The sequence below is a fragment of the Oryctolagus cuniculus genome, chromosome 1 (assembly GCF_051225735.1).
Source record: "Oryctolagus cuniculus isolate XC-2025 breed Fujian yellow rabbit chromosome 1, ASM5122573v1, whole genome shotgun sequence".
In the NCBI taxonomy this organism is placed as follows: Eukaryota; Metazoa; Chordata; class Mammalia; order Lagomorpha; family Leporidae; genus Oryctolagus; species Oryctolagus cuniculus.
The window spans coordinates 69,731,431-69,749,634 of NC_142867.1; the positions used below are offsets into that span (position 1 = coordinate 69,731,431).

Below are 18,204 nucleotides of genomic sequence, written 5' to 3' on the forward strand. Positions count from 1 at the left end.
ACACTCATTCCCCGGTAGGCACCTGAGTCTCACGTCCCATTGTGCATGAGATGCCACGACACTTTCCTAGAGATGACCATGCGCATGCTCCAGCCCTGTGTGGAGACATGTATGATATGCATGACGCTCTGAAATCTGATATGGAACTGAATGGGACTTACCTCCCACCCAAACTTTGCTTTCTTTGAATATCATATAAGGCCTTGCCCCAGGCACCACCCCCTATCCTATAAAAGGACAATCCCAACTTTGGTGGCGACAGCTGTCCTTTCCTTCTGAAGGGAGGTTGCCTGCACGCGTGTGTGAGTGTGTATTATCCCTTTCAATAAATCTTGCTTTCCTGGACACCTTTATGTCTCCTCCTTGAATTCTCTTTTCATGTGGAGATAAGAACTTAGAACAAGCTTAGCCAGGGGTCAAGTACCCCCACAACACTCTAAGGCTTAGCGAAGTTAAGAAACTTGTCCATGATGACGCAGGACATTCTAGGGCCAGGATCTAAATCCAAGTCTTTTTTTTTTTTTAACTCCATACCCCCTGTTTATTCCCTTACATGTTTGCAGACATTCAAGAGTCTTACAGGCTAGTGTAGGAGACTGACAGATAAACAAATAATTAGAACAGATGGCAGTAAATTCTAACCACAGAAGTATGTACAAGGTTAGATGGAATGTAGTCAATGAGCTTATCTCAAGTATGACAAGAAATATGGTCAGGGTTTCTACAGCAATGGAAGAAAATCAGTTTTCTTCCATGATGCAAACTGAGTGTTTATAGATTGTCTGTCTACTGTCCAAAGCATGATTAATATCGATGTTGATAAGCTAACTTCCAACATATGTTCACAAAGTTCCATGTTTAGTTGGCTAACATTGTTAACTTTGACATCTGCTAATGCAATACTACTTCCTAGATGTTAGGGACTCAAAGAGCTCTTGCACCATTTCAATTCTTAGCTGGCTATTTTGATTAATGTTGACATTATCCAGTTTGACATTTAACCGTAACAGATTGCAAAGATCCCAATCTCTAAAGTTGCTTACAATCTGCCCTATTTATTTTGATAGTTTTAAAATATTGACACTATAAAAGGGGTTCGGAATGCAAAATGGTCTGATACCTTAAGGAATCCAGAGCCTGTTCCCTTCTCTTTTTGTAAAACATCAAATGGAAAGTAAGCACTAGGTAGGAGGAAAACTAGAGCTACAAAATCAGAGCAAATTGCATCTCCCATTTTGTGGCTTCAGTTCATAACCTGGTGGCAAAGAGAAAATGTGGAAAGATCAGGAGCTTGGGTGGCATCCAGGGAGGTGAGGCTTGGAACAGTAAGGAGTAGTCCAGGAGTAGGAAGGTGTTAGCTGGGGCTGGCGCCGTGGTGTAGTGGGTAAAGCTACCGCCTGCAGTGTCGGCATTCCATATGGGTGCCGGTTCGAGACCTGGCTGCTCCACTTCCAATCCAGCTCTCTGCTATGGCCTGGGAAAGCACCAGAAGATGGTTCAAGTCCTTGGGCCCCTGTACCTGTGTGGGAGAACCGGAAGAAGTTCCTGGTTCCTGCCTTCAGATCCGCGCAGCTCTGGCCATAGCAGCCAATTCGAGAGTGAACCAGTGGATGGAAGACCTCTCTCTCTCTGCCTCTGCTTCTCTGTCTCTCTGTAACTCTGACTTTCAAATAAACAAATAATCTTAAAAAAAAAAAAAGGAAGGTGTTAGCAAATCAGTGGGCCCTGTGCTTAGTCAGAATGCTAACTGCTGGGGGATCCAGAAATCATTGATAGCGTCTGTCGCTGATAAGAGTATACAATTTGTGTTTAGTAGATAGGCTTTGTTTTATTATTTCACTCTCTGGTAAGTTGTTCATAAGCAACTTGCCTTGCAATAGTAGTGCTCTAGTAATGCTGAATGGGATTAGGCTGAAAGTGGATGATGAGGCTACTCTCCACAGGAAGGTTTATCTTGGGGTGGCAGGGGCCAAGTGATGGCACTCAGCCACCAGAGGCAAAATAGGAGCGGTCATCATCATGGACAGCACAATCAAAACAGCTCAGAATGTATGACTCAGGCATGAGTGAGTTGAGCATGGTGTTCCTAGAGGTGAGATAGAAGCCTACTAAATTCTCACTTGATCTATATAAGCAGCGAAATGCTAGGTCAAATGATCGCAGATCTAACTGGTGTCATAAAAACAGAGCCCTGGCTCTCCAGTCAATTCCCAGACCTGTGCCAGTTCACAGATCCAGAACAGAATGAAGGGGAGAGCAGATCTCTTTGAGGAAGGACCTTGGTACACCACCCAAAATTTATGGTCGTACGCCTTCCCCTGACCTTCCCCAAGAGACCGATAACTTTTTACCAGAGTAACTGTACACTGGGAAAAGAAAATAAGCAGACTTTCCAGGGATGACTGGACACTGGCTCTGAGTGGACATTAACCCAGGAGGCCCAACACACCACTGTGGTTCACCAGTCAGAGCAGACATAACATAGGTCAGGGGATTATTGGGTTCTGGCCCCAGCCCATTTCACAGCATGCCTAGTGAGTCCCTGAACCCACACTCTGGTTATTTCCCCAGTCTTGGAAAGCATAATTAGAATAGACACTCAGCACCAGACAGATTTCCCACATTGGTTCCCTAACCCATGGAGGGCAGGCTATTGTGGTGGGAAAGGCCAAATGGAAGCAGCTAGAACTGCTTCCACCCTAGAAAAGAGTAAGCCCAAAGCAATGCTGCATCTCTAGAACGGGAGAGGTTAGTGTCACCATCAAGGACGTGATAGATGAAAAGGTGGTGATTCCTACCACATCCCTATTCAGTTCTCCTACTGGGCCCATGCAAAAGACAGATGAATCTTGGAGAAGGACAGGGCACGATGATGAGATTAACCAGGTGATGGTTCCAATCCTAACTGCTGTCCCAGATGTTGCTTCAGTGTTTGAGCAAATTAACACATCTCCTTGTACCTGACATGCAGCTAACAAAAACAGCAAATAATTTTTTTTTAGAAACTGGTGTTATTTCTATCAGCCTCCTCTCAGAGCCACATCTTATGTGAACTTGCCTACCATTGTTCTGTGTAACACAGACTCTGCACTCTGAGGACATTGCTTTAGACTGTGAAGAGCAGGATAAGACCACTCAGTGGTTGATCCTACTCATTTGGTGGCCTGAGCAGTGGAAGATGCAGAGCAGCCTTCAGGAGTGGGCTGAGAGCTCCAGTCTTCAGCTGGGAATTGCTGAAGAGGCAGCAGAGGGCGCCAGTGAGACTAATCTGTAATCGCAGGTTGAGTAGCAGTGAACTCAGGAGCTGGGGCTGTCCATTCACCCTGAGATCCCTCCTTGGTCACAGCTTTTTCAGCAGTGTCCTGCTCTTCCTTTTTCAATCTCTGCAGGATCTCTATAGAAGCAGAGATCAGGCGTGACCTCGCATGGGAGTGCACAGGAGTTGGTACCACACATGTGCAGAACCTCTTGGGCCAGCATCCACCACATCAGAACCACTGAGTGGGCTCCCTTGCTGTTGCTTGGGATGGCAATGTCCTCAGAGCACAGAGAGTCTGTGTTTCACAGAGCAATGCTAGGCAAGTTCACTTAAGATGCTTCTCTGAGAGGAGGGTGGGCAGCCCTGGGACCAGTAACCACCAGAAGCTGTGGTTTCTGGAAGGCTTCCTGGATCTGGTTAGTGAAGGTTCCAGGTGTGGAGCAGACTGCAACTGGAGAGGCTCCAGTGGCAGCAGCAAACTTCAGCACAGCCCTGTGGCCAGTGTTCCTGGAGGAGGTGACAAGGACATCAGCAGGGTTTTCAAGGCAACAATGGCACAAGTCGCCAACAAAAGCTTCTCCCAGGTCCTCTTCAGACTGATGATGTAGATGCCACCACTTTTCCTTCTGCATATGTACTGCTCTATTTGGAAGTCAAGGTTGGTGTCACCTAGGTGGCTTCCTGCTGCAAGGAACTTGAGGTCATCCTCCTCCTTCATAGACAGGACATCAAGGGCTCCAGACATTATGACAGCTTCCCTTTAAGTTATGCAGGGAATCAAGAACAATGCCGAATGGACCCCTTGCTTGGTAGTGTGGAAAAACAGCAAATACTTTTCTCTCCATTCCTTAGTAAGGACAATCAGAAGTAGTTCTCTTTCAGTTGGCAAGGTCAGCAATACACCATCACTGTTCTCCTTCAGGTGTGCCCACTTGCCTGTCCTATGTCATAATTTAGTTTGCAGGGAAACTAGTCACCTTTTCTTTCCTTAAAATATCACACTGGTCCATTATGTTCCCAACCATGGGCTAACTGGACCTAGAGAGCAAATAACAACTACTGTAGATTTATTGGTAACACATTTGTATGTCAGAGGGTAAGAAAGGAATTTGACAAAAATTCAGAGGCCTCATTGATATTTCTACAGGTCCAGTGGTAGACTAGGCAGGTTAAGATATCCCTGCTAAGGTGATGGTAAGTTGTTGGATTTGGCCTTTCCTACAACTGAAAGTTGAAACAGAATGCCTAGTGTTGCCTCCACTGGCAGTATATTCCTCATTTGGGTATGTGAGTCCAGGCCATTTACCAAGTGATGAGGAAAGTTCCTCACAAGGGTCCCCATGACAAGAGAAATCTCTGACACAGACCCAGTCTGCTCTGCTCTTTGGCCCATATGGTCGAGCAGATCCAGGGGTACTTGAAGTGGCAGTCACAGAGCAGGCATGTGTGAATCACAACAGAGGTCCTTAGATTTTGGAACAAAGCTTCGCAATCCTCTTTGGGTAACTCCTTTGCATTTGAGAAACAGCTCTTGGCCTGTTACAGGGACATAGAGCTTGGACACTTAACCATGGGCTACCAAGGTACCATCTGACCTGAACTACCCGTCAAGAACTGGGTGTTAACTAGCCCAGCAAGTCATAAAGTTGGATGTGTACTACAGCACTCAGCTATCAAACAGCAATGTTATGAACTAGGTCTGAGCAGGCCCTGAACACACAAGTATGTCATAGAAGTGGCTCGATTGTCCATGGTCCCAGTTCTGCCATATTACCTTCTCTCTCCCAGCCTGCAGGGATGGCTTCAGGAGGAGTTCCCTGCAATCATTTGACAGAGGAAGAGAAAATTTGGGCCTGCTTTACAGATGGTTCATCAAGCTATACAGACACCGCCTGAAAATACACAACGGCAGCACTACCATCTCTTTTCTGGGACAACCCTGAAGGTCCGTGGTGAGGGAAATCCTCCCAGTGGGCAGAATTCCAAGCGATGTACCTGGTTGTGTACTTTGCATAGAAGAAGAAATGGCAAGGGGCAGGCATTTGACTTAGTGGTTAAGACACTGATTAAAATGCCTGCATACCATGGCAGAGTGCCTGGGTTTGCGTTCTGGCCCTGCTCCTGATTCCAGCTTACTGATAATGTGCACTAGTGGCAGGAGGTGATGACTCAAGTAGTTCAATTCTCCCTGCCACCCATGGGGGAGACCTAGATCAAGTTCCTAGCAACTAACTTAAGCCTGGCCTAGCGTTGGTCATTGTAGGCATTTGGGGAGTGAACCAGCAAGTTGGAATTGTGTCTACCTCTCAAAAAAACATAAAACAAAATAATTAATAGTCAGATGTGAGATTATAAACTGATTCACGGACTATAACCAATAGTTTGGCTGAATGGTCAGGGATATGCAAGGAACATGAATGGAAAATAGATGCCCAGGAGATCTGGGGAAGAAGATATAGATGGACTTTTCTTGTGGGCAAAATCTCATGGAGGCATTTGTTTCCTACGTGAAGATTCCCCGAAGGGTGACCACAGCAGAGGAAGGTTTTCATAATCAAGTAGATAGGATGGCCTGTTCCGTAGATCCCAGACAGCTACTCTCCCTGTCACTGCCCAATGGGCTCATGAACAAAGTGGCCGTGGTGGCAGGAGTGGAGATTGCTTATCTTAGCAACAGGGACTTCCACTCACCAAGACCCACTTGGCTAAGCCATTGTTGAGTGTATGATCTGCCAGGAGCAGAGACCAACACTGATTCCTTCATACGGCAACATTCTTCAGGGGAGTCAGCCATCTGCCTGGTGTGCAGATGGATTACATCGGGCCACTTCCATCAAGAAAGAGGCAGTATTCTCTTCTCACTGGACTGCACACTTAACTTTGGATATGTATCTATCTTCCCTACACACAGCAGTGCTGCCCACGCTATCATCATGGACCTGTAGAATGGCTTACCCACCATGAAGTTATCCCACACAGCACTGCTTCTTGTCAAAGAACTCACTCCATAGCAAATGAAGTGTTGCATTGGAACTCACTAGCCCTACCGTATTCCCCACTATTCTGAAGCAGGTGGCTAGAGAGAATATTGGAATGGCCTTTTTTGAAGATGTTTCTATAGTGCCAGTTAGGAGGCAGAAAACTTGTAGGAATAAAATAAGGTTCTATATTGAGCCAGCACCAAATATATGGTACTCTTTCTCCGATAAAGGGTTACTGAGTCCAAGAATCACAGGTTGGACATAGGAGTGGCACCACTATTTCCCCTGGTGACCTTTTGGCAACATTTTTGCTTTCTGTTTGTGACCTATGATTTACTGGCCTACAAGTCTCAGGTCCAAAGGGAGGGATGCTTCCACCAGGAGACATGGAATGAGTCCACTGAGCTGAATGAAATTAAGACTGCTGTCTATGGGGCCAGCACTGTGGCATAGGGGGTAGAGCCGCCACCTGTAGTGCTGGCATCCCATATGGGCGTCGGTTCAAGACCCGGCTGCTCCACTTCAGATCCAGCTCTCTGCTATGGCCTGAGAAAGCAGAGGAAGATGGCTCAAGTCCTTGGGCCCCTGCACCCATGTGGGAGACCTGAAAGAAGCTCCTGGCTCCTGGCTTCGGATTGGCGCAGCTCCTGCCGTTGCAGCCAGCTGGGGAGTGAACGAGCAGATGGAAGACCTCTTTCTCTGCCTCTCCTCTCTCTGTGTAACTCCGACTTATAATTTTTTTAAAAGACTGATGTCTGCCCATTTAGGCTCCTTATGTCTTTGAATCAATAGGTAAAAATGGTTACTGGGCTGGCTGGGTAATTGATTCTGACAACCATTGGAAAACTGGACTACTATTCTACAGCAGACATGGGAGGATATGTCTGGAATATAGGTTTCTACACTTGATCTTAAGCCAAAAGGCAGAGAAGCGATGGAATATAGATTTATGTCAGTGGAAAACTATACCATTCAATCCAGGGGGCGACTGCTAATAGACCAGACCCTTTAGGAATGAAAGTTTGGGGCTCCCCGCTCGGTAAGCAAACTGCATCCTTACCTAGTACTTGCTGAAGGTACTTGCTGAAGGCAAGAATATGGAATGGGTAGTAGTCAGACGGTTATAAATATCACCTATGACCACATGAGAAGTCACAGAAATAGGGACTGTAATTATCATGGGAATGTTCTCCTTATTTTGTTATGGAGCAAATATGTGTACGTGTGAGACGAATACGTTTATTTTCTTCTTTTATCCCCTTATCATGTAACCAAGATGTATTGATTTTACATTATAATATGTAAAAACTGTTAATTCTATACACCATAATTTTAGTTATGGGTTATCAATGAGGTTATCAACAAGAAGAACATGATATTTGTCTGTCTTTTCCTTATTTTGCTTAACAAAATGAGCTCCAGTTTCATGTATTTTGCTGCAAAGGCCAGGATTCCATTTTTTTTATGGTAGAATAAAAGTCCATTGTCTATAAATACCACATTTTCTTATCCATTCATCTACCAACGGATACCTAGGTTGATTCCCTATCTTGGCAATACCATCATGAACAGTGCTGCAGTGAGCATGAAGAGTAACTATCTTTTTCATATGCAGAGTTCACTGCCTTTGGATGTGTCCCCAAGAGTGGGATAACCGGGTCATAATGTAGATTTAAGTTTTTGAACAAAACTGATACTGTCCTTGGTAATGTATTAATATGTTTTCCTACTCACAGTGTATAAGGATTCCCTTTTCTCCAAATCCTCACCAGTATTTATTATTTGTCATTGTGTAATGCTCATTCGAACTGTAGTAAGATAAAATCTCACTGTGATTTTGATTTGCATTTCTCTTATGGCTAGGGATATCAGCATTTTTTCACATTTTTTTGGCCATTTGTGTTTCTTCCTTTTGGGAAATTTCTACATCCTTTGCCCATTTCTTAACTGTATTATTTGGGTTTTTGTTGCTGTTGATTGTTTTAAAACTTTATTTATTTATTTATTTGAGAGACAGAGTGAGCGAGCATTCCCATCTGCTGGCCCATGCCCCAAATGCCCATGATGCTGGGCCAAGCAAAGCTGGAGCTGGAAACTGAATCCAGGTCTCCCACGTGGGTGGAAGCAATCCAACCAGTTGGTCCATTACAGCTTCTTCCCAGGATCCACCGCAGCAGGAAGCTGGAGGCAGGAGCCAGAGCTAGGCACTGAACTGAGGCACTCCGATGTGGGGTGCAGGCATCTTGCATCTCAAATGCAGGCCAAATGTTTTCCCCTGCTGTGTTTTAAGTTCTCTGTGTGTTCTGGATGCTAATCATTTGTCAGATGAATAGTTTGCAAATATTTTCTCTCATTCTGTTGGCTGTCTTTTCACTCTGTTGATGCTTTCCTTTGCTGTGCAGAAGCTTCTCAGTTTGAGATAATCCCAATTATCTATTTTTGTTTCTGTTTGTGCATTTGGGGCCTTATCCAAGAATACTTGCCTATGTCAATGTTTTGAAGTGTTTTCCCTGTTTCCCTCTAGTAGTTTCAGAGTTTCAGGTCTCACATTTAGATCCCTGATTCATTTTCAGTTGATTTTTGTATAGGGTGATAGGAGGGTTAGGCTGGTGGTGAGGGGAAGGTTTTGTGTCCTGCATATGGATATCCAATTTTTCCCATTTTCCATTTATTGAAGAGACTGTGCTTTCTCCAGTTGTGTTTCTGGCATATTTGTCAGAGACCAGTTGTAGATGTTTAGATTCATTTCTGAAATGACTGTTCTGTTCCATTGGTCTATGTTGTCAGCTCTTGTGCCAGTACCGTGTTCTTTTGGCTACAATAGCTCTGTAGCATGTCTTGAAATCCAGTATAAGGATTCTGCCATCTTTTTTGTTGTTGTTGTTGTTGCTGTTGTTCAAGGTAGCTTTGGGGGCTTTTGTGCTTCCCTATGAATTTTAGAAATTTTCCCCCTCTAGTTCTGAGAAGAATGTCAATGACATTTTCATGGGGACTGCACTGAATCTGTCAGTCACTTTGGGTAGTATGGACATTTTAATATATTATTCTTCCAATTCATGAACATGAGAACTCTTGACACTTTTCATGTCTTCTTGAATTCTTTCATTAGTGGTTTATAATTTTCACTGTAGAGGTTAAATTTATTTCAAGGTAATTTTTTGTGACTATTGTGAATGGAAGTTCCTCTCTTTTTTTTTTTTTTTTTTTTGACAGGCAGAGTGGACAGTGAGAGAGAGACAGAGAGAAAGGTCTTCCTTTGCCGTTGCCTCACCCTCCAATGGCCGCCGCGGCGGGCGCGCTGCGGCCAGCGCACCACGCTGATCTGAAGGCAGGAGCCAGGTACTTATCCTGGTCTCTCATGGGATGCAGGGCCCAAGCACCTGGGCCATCCTCCACTGCACTCCCTGGCCACAGCAGAGAGCTGGCCTGGAAGAGGGGCAACCGGGACAGAATCCGGCGCCCTGACTGGGACTAGAACCCGGTGTGCCGGCGCCGCAAGGCGGAGGATTAGCCTAGTGAGCTGCGGCGCCGGCTTGGAAGTTCCTCTCATAATTTGTCAGTTTGTTATGGATGTATAAAAATCCTTTTTGGGGGGAGGCGGCATTGTGGCATAGTGGGTAAAGCCATCATTTGTGTTGCTGGCATCCGATAAGGGTGCTGGTTTGATTCCTGAATGCTCCACTTCTGATCTCGCTCTTTGCTAATGCATCCGGGAAAGCAGCAGAAGACGGCCCAAGTACTTGGGCTCCTGCATTCACAAAGGAGATGAGGGTGAAGCTCCTGGTTTTGGCCTGGCGCAGCCCTGGCTTTTGTGGCCAAATGGTGATGGAAGTGGCTGAGAGCTGTCTGTCTGTTACTCTGCCTTTCAAATAGTCTTTAGAATTTTTTTTGAGAATTGCCATACCTATCCTCCTATATAGTTACCTTTGTATGTGTGTGGTAAGAGTGCCTAAAACCTATTCTAGTATATATAAATGTGTGTGTGTATAATACAATACTATTAACTGTACTCCTCATAACATAATTCGATCTCTAGATTCATTCATCCTGCATAACTGCAACTTTGTCCCCTTTGATCCACGTCTTCCCATTCCCTTTGCTTCCCCTGCACACTCTGTAACCAATGTCTTGCTCTATGTATTTGGGTGTACCAAAAGTCTACTGATTTTTGTGGGTTGATTTGTATCTTGCAACTCTACTGAATTTGTTTATCAGTTATACTTTTAGAAAACTTTCTACCATTTCCTTCTGACTTTTCTTAGAGTCCCCACTTCTCTGCTTACATTAACCACCTGCTCCACAAGCTTTAGCGTTTTTCATTAGAGCCCTTGGCATATTAATCATGGTTATTTTAAATTCCCGGTCTGACAGTTCCAAGTTGGCTGCTGTATCTGAGTTTGGTTCTGCAGTTTGCTTTCTCTCTTAGACTATGCTTTTGCCTGTTAGCATGCTTTGTCATTTTCTGTTGAAAGCTGGAACATGATGTGTTGGGTAAAAGGGACTGTGTTAAATAGGCATTTAGTTTGAGGTTTTATATTTATCTGGCCAAGAGTTAGACTGGGTTTGCTTCTGGCACAACAAACAGTAGGTGTCAAAGGCTAACATTTCCCCTAGAGTCCTTCTTTTTTTGTCTTCCCTGTGGTCTTTGGATTTCTCTGAAGACTCCTTTTAAATGGGGTCTGAGTCTTCGGTTCTTTCTGATACAGTCTATTCTGTAAGAGTCTGGCTGGTGTGGTTGGTGAGTTCTGGGGGAAATATTCTCTATGTCTCTGATAGCTTCTGAGCGAGTGAGCCTGGACTCCTAGGCTATGACACTTCTTTTCTTTCTTTTTTAAAGATTTATTTATTCATTTGGAAGAGTTACAGAGAGAGAGAGAGAGAGAGAGAGAATGAATGAATGACTCTTTCATCTGCTGCTTTATATCCCAACTAGCTACAACAACCGGGACTGGATTGGGCTGAAGCCAGGAGCCAGGAGCACCTTCCAAAATCCCTCGTGGGTGCAGGGTCCCAAGCACTCAGGCCATCCTCCCAGGCTGAATCAGAAGTGGAACAGTTGGAACTTGAACTGGCGCCCATGGCATTGCGGGCAGCAGCTTGACCTTTTAGTCCAGCCACAATGCTGGCCCCCTGGGCTATGACCTTCACAAGAGCTTTACAGCATTAAAAAAAAAAAAAAAACACTCCTAGGTAGGATACAGAGGAGGTTGTAACTGGGTATTCCCCTTTCCCTAGGCAGTGCACACACTGATACAGTAATTTCCCTTGAGGGCAGCTGTTGGTTAAGAACAGAAGTCTGGGCCGGCGCCGCGGCTCACTAGGCTAATCCTCCGCCTAGCGGCGCTGGCACACCGGGTTCTAGTCCCGGTTGGGGCACCGGATTCTGTCCCGGTTGCCCCTCTTCCAGGCCAGCTCTCTGCTATGCCAGGGAGTGCAGTGGAGGATGGCCTGAGTACTTGGGCCCTGCACCCCATGGGAGACCAGGAAAAGCACCTGGCTCCTGGCTCCTGCCATCGGATCAGCGCGGTGCGCTGGCCGCAGTGCGCTGGCCGCGGCGGCCATTGGAGGGTGAACCAACGGCAAAAGGAAGACCTTTCTCTCTGTCTCTCTCTCTCCCTGTCCACTCTGCCTGTCAAACAAAACAAAACAAAACAAAACAAACAAACAAACAAAAAAAAAAACAAAAAAAAACCAGAAGTCTGCAGGTGTATATTGCATAGCAGTGAGTTTTTTCCTGCCCTGCTGGAAGCATGAAGAGATTTCCTCGGATCTCCATGTGAGAACCTCGTTGGGTTCCTGTAGGTAAAACTCATGAAAGTGTGGGGGTATCTCTAGGACTGGGCCCCTAAAGTTTTTAACCATCCCAGTCACCAATCAAGCCTCCAGAAATTCACGAGCTACACGGCAAGTGTTTCTGCCAACCTTTGCAAAGAAAACTTCCCTGGGACTCAACATCCAGAAGCAATCAAAGAAAATATTGGCAAATTGGAGTGTATATAAAACCTTTTCTTTTTTCTGCACAGCAAAAGTCATCAACCGCAAAGCTAAATGACAAATGATGACTAGGAAAATACTCGCTACTGAAGTCACAAACACACGCCTAAACATCTTAAAGACTCAGGAAAGAAGGCCAATAATTCTTGGATGCTGTGAGAGAAATAGGTACTCTTGGACTCTGACATATTTCAGTATTTCAGGTAGAAACGCAAATGATACAACTTTGGAAGGAAATTAACATATTAATACAACTGGAGCCAGCAATCGCACTTCTAGGAAAGTGATCCAAAGATACAGCAACAAAAATAAAATGTGACTTATGCACAAATTGGCTAGTGATAGCTCAAATGTCCACCCGTGTAGAACTACTTGAACTGATGGCATCCCCACAATGGAGTACTATGAAGCTCTAAACCTTAATGAACAGGTCACCATATCTGGATACAGAGTAATTTCTAGGAGATATTTTTCAATGAAAAAAATAATAAAGTACAAACCAGAGATTAGTGTGTGCTAACCTTTACAAAATTAAAAAAAATGAAGTGTTAAACTACATCTATTAAATTGATACATACGAAAGGGAGGGAATGAAAAGTGAGGATAAGATAGTGGTGGAAGTGAGATTCCTATCAACATAAGTTGTTAGAGAGCTTTGGCTTTGAAATCGTGTTAATGTCTTTACATAGTTAAAAAATAATTAAAAAACAACATGGAGCGAATGAATTAAGCTGTAGCAAGGTATGCCAGAACCACACTGAGAAAGCCTTCTTCAAGAGATGAATATAAAACACTAAAACGGAAATGAAGACTATTGCAAAGACATTGTAACCTATTCTGAGGGGGGCCGGCACCGTGGGGTAGCGGTAAAGCTGCCGACTGCAGTGTCGACATCTCATATGGGCACCAATTCGAGTCCTGGCTGTTCCACTTTTGATCCAGCTCTCTACTACGGCCTGGGAAGACAGTGGAGGATGGCCCAAGTACTTGGGCCCCTGTCCCCACATGAGAGACCCAGAAGAAGCTCCTGCCTCCTGGCTTTGGATTGGCCCAGCTCTGGCAATTGTGGCCATTTGGGGAGTGAACTGGCAGAGGGAAGACCCCCCCCCCCCTTTGCTTTTCAAATAAATACATCTTTAAAAAAAAAAACCTGTATTCTGTGGACTTATTGTTACTGCCATTTTGAAACTCTTACAGGTTTATTGTGGGATAAAATAATTATGTCACAAAGTTATGAATTTGAATTACGTTATGAAATCAAGACTTTCAACTTACAAAGGAAAACTAAGTATGAAATCATAATGCTAAGTAGAAACCACATAACTATATTTAAATCAGAAACAATTCATCATTCTCTCTCACAATTAAAAATATAATTTTTCAAATTCTTTTCACTGAAAAGATCTAGAAGCAATAAGCGCTGCTATCTTCCACATTACTGTATCTTTTTTTAAAGATTTATTTTATTTATTTGAAAGACAGAGTTACAGAGAGGTAGAGGTTCCATTCGCTGGTTCACTCCCCAATTGGCTACAACGGCCGGAGCTGCGCTGATCCGAAGCCAGGAGCCAGGAGCTTCTTCCAGGTCTCCCATGCGGGTGCAGGGGCCCAAGGACTTGGGCCATCTTCTGCTTTCTCAGGCCATAGCAGAGAGCTGGATTGGAAGCAGAGCAGCCGGGACTAGAACTGGCACCCATATGGATGCCGGTGCTTCATGCCAGGGCTTTAACCTGCTGCACCACAGCGCCAGCCCCCACACCACTGTATCTTAATACAACTTCTCTTAAAGGAATCAGGTATCTTCTGAGAAATGACTGATTCCAATTCAGTTGTATGAAATATAGATGGTGTACTTGGAATATATTATGCTATCAGAAACAAGGAAGCTATGTACAACTATTGGGATCATGTCAAAAGAAAATGGGAGGGGTGAGTATTTGGCCCAGTGCTTAAGAGGCTGCTTGGGACCACCACATTCCACATTGAATGCCTCAGTCAAGTCCCAGCTCCAGCCTTGACTCCAGCTTCCTGCTAACACGTAGCCTGGGAGGCAGCAGGGGATGGCGCAGGTACTTGGGTCTCTGCCATCCAGGTGGGAGACTCACACTGAGTTCCCAGTTCCTGGCTTCAGCCTGGCCCAGACCTGGCTGTTCTGAGTATTTGGGGAGATCCCTCTCTCTCTCTCTCTCTCTCTGACTTTCAAATTAAAGATTAAAAAAAAAAAAAAAAGAGGACACAGGAGCCAGTTGGCCTAAAACAGTACAATTCACACATCAAAATGCAACGGATTCAAAGAAATGTATCACATCCTAATGTATTAGTTCATGACGACACCTGAAGAAATCCTTAATTTTAAACCCATGTAAAAAAAACAACCGAAATGTCAATTAATTTATCTGAGAATTGATAAGCCAAGGTCAGAAAGAATGTTTGTGTCCTGCCTTTCCTACATGAACTCAACTTCAGGATTACTCAACAGTTGAAAATACTTTTCTCTTTTTTCCTCTCCTCTACTTCCTTTTTTAAAAATATTTATTTATTGATTTGAGAGGTAGAGTTACAGAGAGAGGGAGAGAGGGAGAGAGGGAGAGAGGGAGAGAGAGAGAGAGAGAGAGAGTCTTGCATTTGCTGGTTCACTCCCCAGATGAACGGCAGGAACTGGACTGATCCAAAGCCAGGAGCCAGGAGCTTCCTCAGAGTCTCCCATGTGGGTGCAGGGGCCCAAGCTCTTGAGCCATCGTCCACTGCTTTTCCAGGCCAACAGGAGCTAGCTGGATTGCAAGTGGAGCAGCTGGGACACAAACTCGTGCCCACATGGGATGCCAGTGCTGCAGGTGGAGGCCTAGCCTGCTGTGCCACAGCGCCGGCCCCCTCCTCCTTTTTCTCTAGACCCTTCTAAAATGATTTTATTTTTTCCAACTGGCTTCAGGCCTGCCCATCGCATGAACATTCACTACTGGTTTGTAATGCGCTAATATCCTTGGTGCTTCACTGTCTTCTTTGTTCATTATTTATGCATTTTTAACAATGTCATGACCTCCACTCACTACAGCTCTTCACTGATAGAACGGTGAAGTTTCAAGCAACAAAATATTACCCAGATAGGCTAAGAAATATCCAGACAACTTCATTACTGAAGAATTGTTTGTGAAACTCATCCACTTAGACTGTCAACTGTGTAACTTGCTTGATAATGCCGGGAATCTGGGTTTACATGGAGCGCTCCGTTTTCCTGCTGCTTGTGGCTTGCGTTCCTCCCTTGGAGTGGAATCACCTCATTGTTAGTGGTGCCTTACCACCCAGGGCCCCCAGATTGTGATCAGCACCCCAAGTGCCTGTAGGGCTGAAAGGAAGGCATTTCAAGAGAGAGAGCGTGCAATTTTTTTTTTTAATTTATTTGACAGAGTTATAGACAGTGAGAGAGAGAGAGAGAGAGAGAGAGACAAAGGTCTTCCTTCCGTTGGTTCACCCCCCAAGTGGCCGCTACGGCCGGCGCTGCGCTGATCCGAAGCCAGGAGCCAGGTGCTTCTGGTCTCCCATGTAGGTGCAGGGCCCAAGCACTTGGGCCATCCTCCACTGCTCTCCCAGGCCACAGCAGAGAGCTGGACTGGAAGAGGAGCAACTGGGACAGAATCCGGCGCCCATATGGGATGCCGGCGCCGCAGGTGGAGGATTAACCTAGTGAGCCATGGCGCCGGCCCCAGTGTTTCTTTTTGGCCATTAGCGTCTGCACCTTTGCCTTCTGGGGTAACTTGCTAACAGGTCCGAGCCGGGGCATGTTGAGGTATGTGCTGTTTCTCTGTCACTGTGCCTGTCCAGCTGCCTGTAAATATTGGCAACTCACCAAGTAGGTCCTTGAAATATACAACACATCCCTGGAGGTCTCGCTTTTAAAAATGCTGTTGTATATGGAACTGCTTTCTTCGTTAGATGGAGTTACTGAGAGATCCCATCTGATGCTTTACTCCTCAAATGCCCTCAAGGCAGGGACAGGGCTGAAGCAGCTCAGAGTTGGGAGCTGAGTGAGCAGCCAGGACTCAAACGCAGGCCCTCTACCACAGGGCACTGGTGTCTTAACTGCTGGGCCAGATGAATAGTCTACCAGAAGAGAGCTCACAGCCTGAGTTGCTCAATTTACACTTTGAATGCTATTTTTAAAAAGATTTATTTATTTGAAAGCCAGAGTTACACAGAGAGAGGAGAGGCAGAGAGAGAGAGAGAGAGAGAGAGAGAGAGACTTCCATCCGCTGCTTCACTCCCCAACTGGCCGCAATGATCTGCACCGATCTGGAGGCAGGAGCCAGGAGCTTCTTCTGGGTCTCTCACGTGGGTGCAGGGGCCCAAGGATTTGGGCCATCTTATACTGCTTTCCCAGGCCTTAGCAGAGATCTGGATCAGAAGTGGAGCAGCCGGGTCTTGAACCGGCGCCCATATGGGATGCTGGTGCTTCAGGTGAGGGCGTTAACCCGCTGTGCCGCTGCGCCACAGTGCCGGCCCCAGGGTGTACTTCTTAGTTCAGCTCTCAGTCTGTGGCTGCTGCGGAGGATAGTTCTCGTCTGTGCATACAACACACTCACAGACAACTGTGTGCATTCATGGTCCTGAACGCCACATGCGGTGCCATCTCCCCAGGATATTCTGGTTCCCCGGGGCTCCCCTTTTCGGCTTTCCAGCTAGAAATCTGGGGCTTATCTAAACATATCCAACATGCACTTCCTGCAACTACTGCACGTGCACTGGGTGCCAAGTGCTGAGAGCACAGAGAACATGCAGTGAGGGTGCACCATGCCCTTGAGGCCACTGCTCCTCTGATCGGAGAGCAGCTGCCTGCTCTTCCAGCTCCAAGTGCTCACTCTGCTGCCCGCTCCTGGGGTCTCCCTGCCTGCTCCTCGAGCCGGAGACGGAGGCTCTTCCTGGGGGCCCGCTTCCGGCTTTCTGACTGCTGCAAACCAATGCTGGCAGATCCCAGAACTGGTCTGCGGCCTCTGGGTTTCTTCCCCAGGCTGGCTGCTACGGTTTGCTTTGCAGCGTTCTGCAGCTGCTCCACTCATCCTGTCCAGATTCTAGCGCTGCCCTATCTCACCTGGCGCCGCAGCCCGAACATTCTTTAAACCAGAGTTCCTGTAAAAAAAAAAAAAAAAAAAAAAAAAGAGAGAGAGAGAGAGAGTAATACACTTGAAAATACGCTTGCATTTAACATCACCAAATCCTGTCACTAGACGTAGGACGATCAAACATCATGTGCCTCTCGACTAGATGTAATAGAAAGTACCTAAGAATGAGTTTTGCTTGGAACAATTCAATCTGAGTTTAATTAAGCCTTTAGAGCTACTTACAGGAAATACAGAGGTCCAAGAACAGCGAAGTGACACCGTGGAGACTCATTAGCAAAACTCAGGTTGTGGGATCTTCTGTGGCATGAATATACTGGTGGCAGGTAAATGGCATTGCGAACAGGGGAATCTGGGGCAGGCGGGTGGCACAGCGGGACACCCGCAGCCCAAAGCAGAGCGCTTGGTTGAGTACTGGCTAATGTGCTTCCTGCTGCTGCGCACCCCGGGAGACAGCGGATGATGGAGCGAGTGCTTGCGTTCTGCCAACCACATGGGAGACCCAGATGGAGTTGCCAGCTCCTGGCTTTGGCCTGGCCCACGATAGTTCTTGCAGCCATTTGGGGAGTGAACCAGTAGATGGAAGATTTCTCTTTCTTTCTCGCTCTCTCTCTGTCACTTTGCCGTTCAGGTAGATGAAAATAAATACATAAACTTTTTAAAAAAAAATAATGGAAAACAGAATTAAAAGGCAAGTTTATTTTGGTGCATGAAAAATTGAAATTCATGCATATGAGGGATCTTCAAAAACCCCATGAAAATGAATGTTATGAAAAAGCTATGCATGCATTTCAACCTTTTTTTTTTTTGCACCAAAATAAACTTCTAATTCTAATTCCATTTTCCATGAACCTTCTGA

The 18,204-nt window shown here is 45.6% G+C and overlaps 1 pseudogene; it reads right to left on the minus strand.

Annotated features, from left to right (window-relative positions):
* Nucleotides 1-3,044: 3,044 nt before the first annotated feature.
* On the minus strand, nucleotides 3,045-4,004 carry LOC100347031 (small ribosomal subunit protein uS2 pseudogene; annotated as a pseudogene).
* Nucleotides 4,005-18,204: the final 14,200 nt, after the last annotated feature.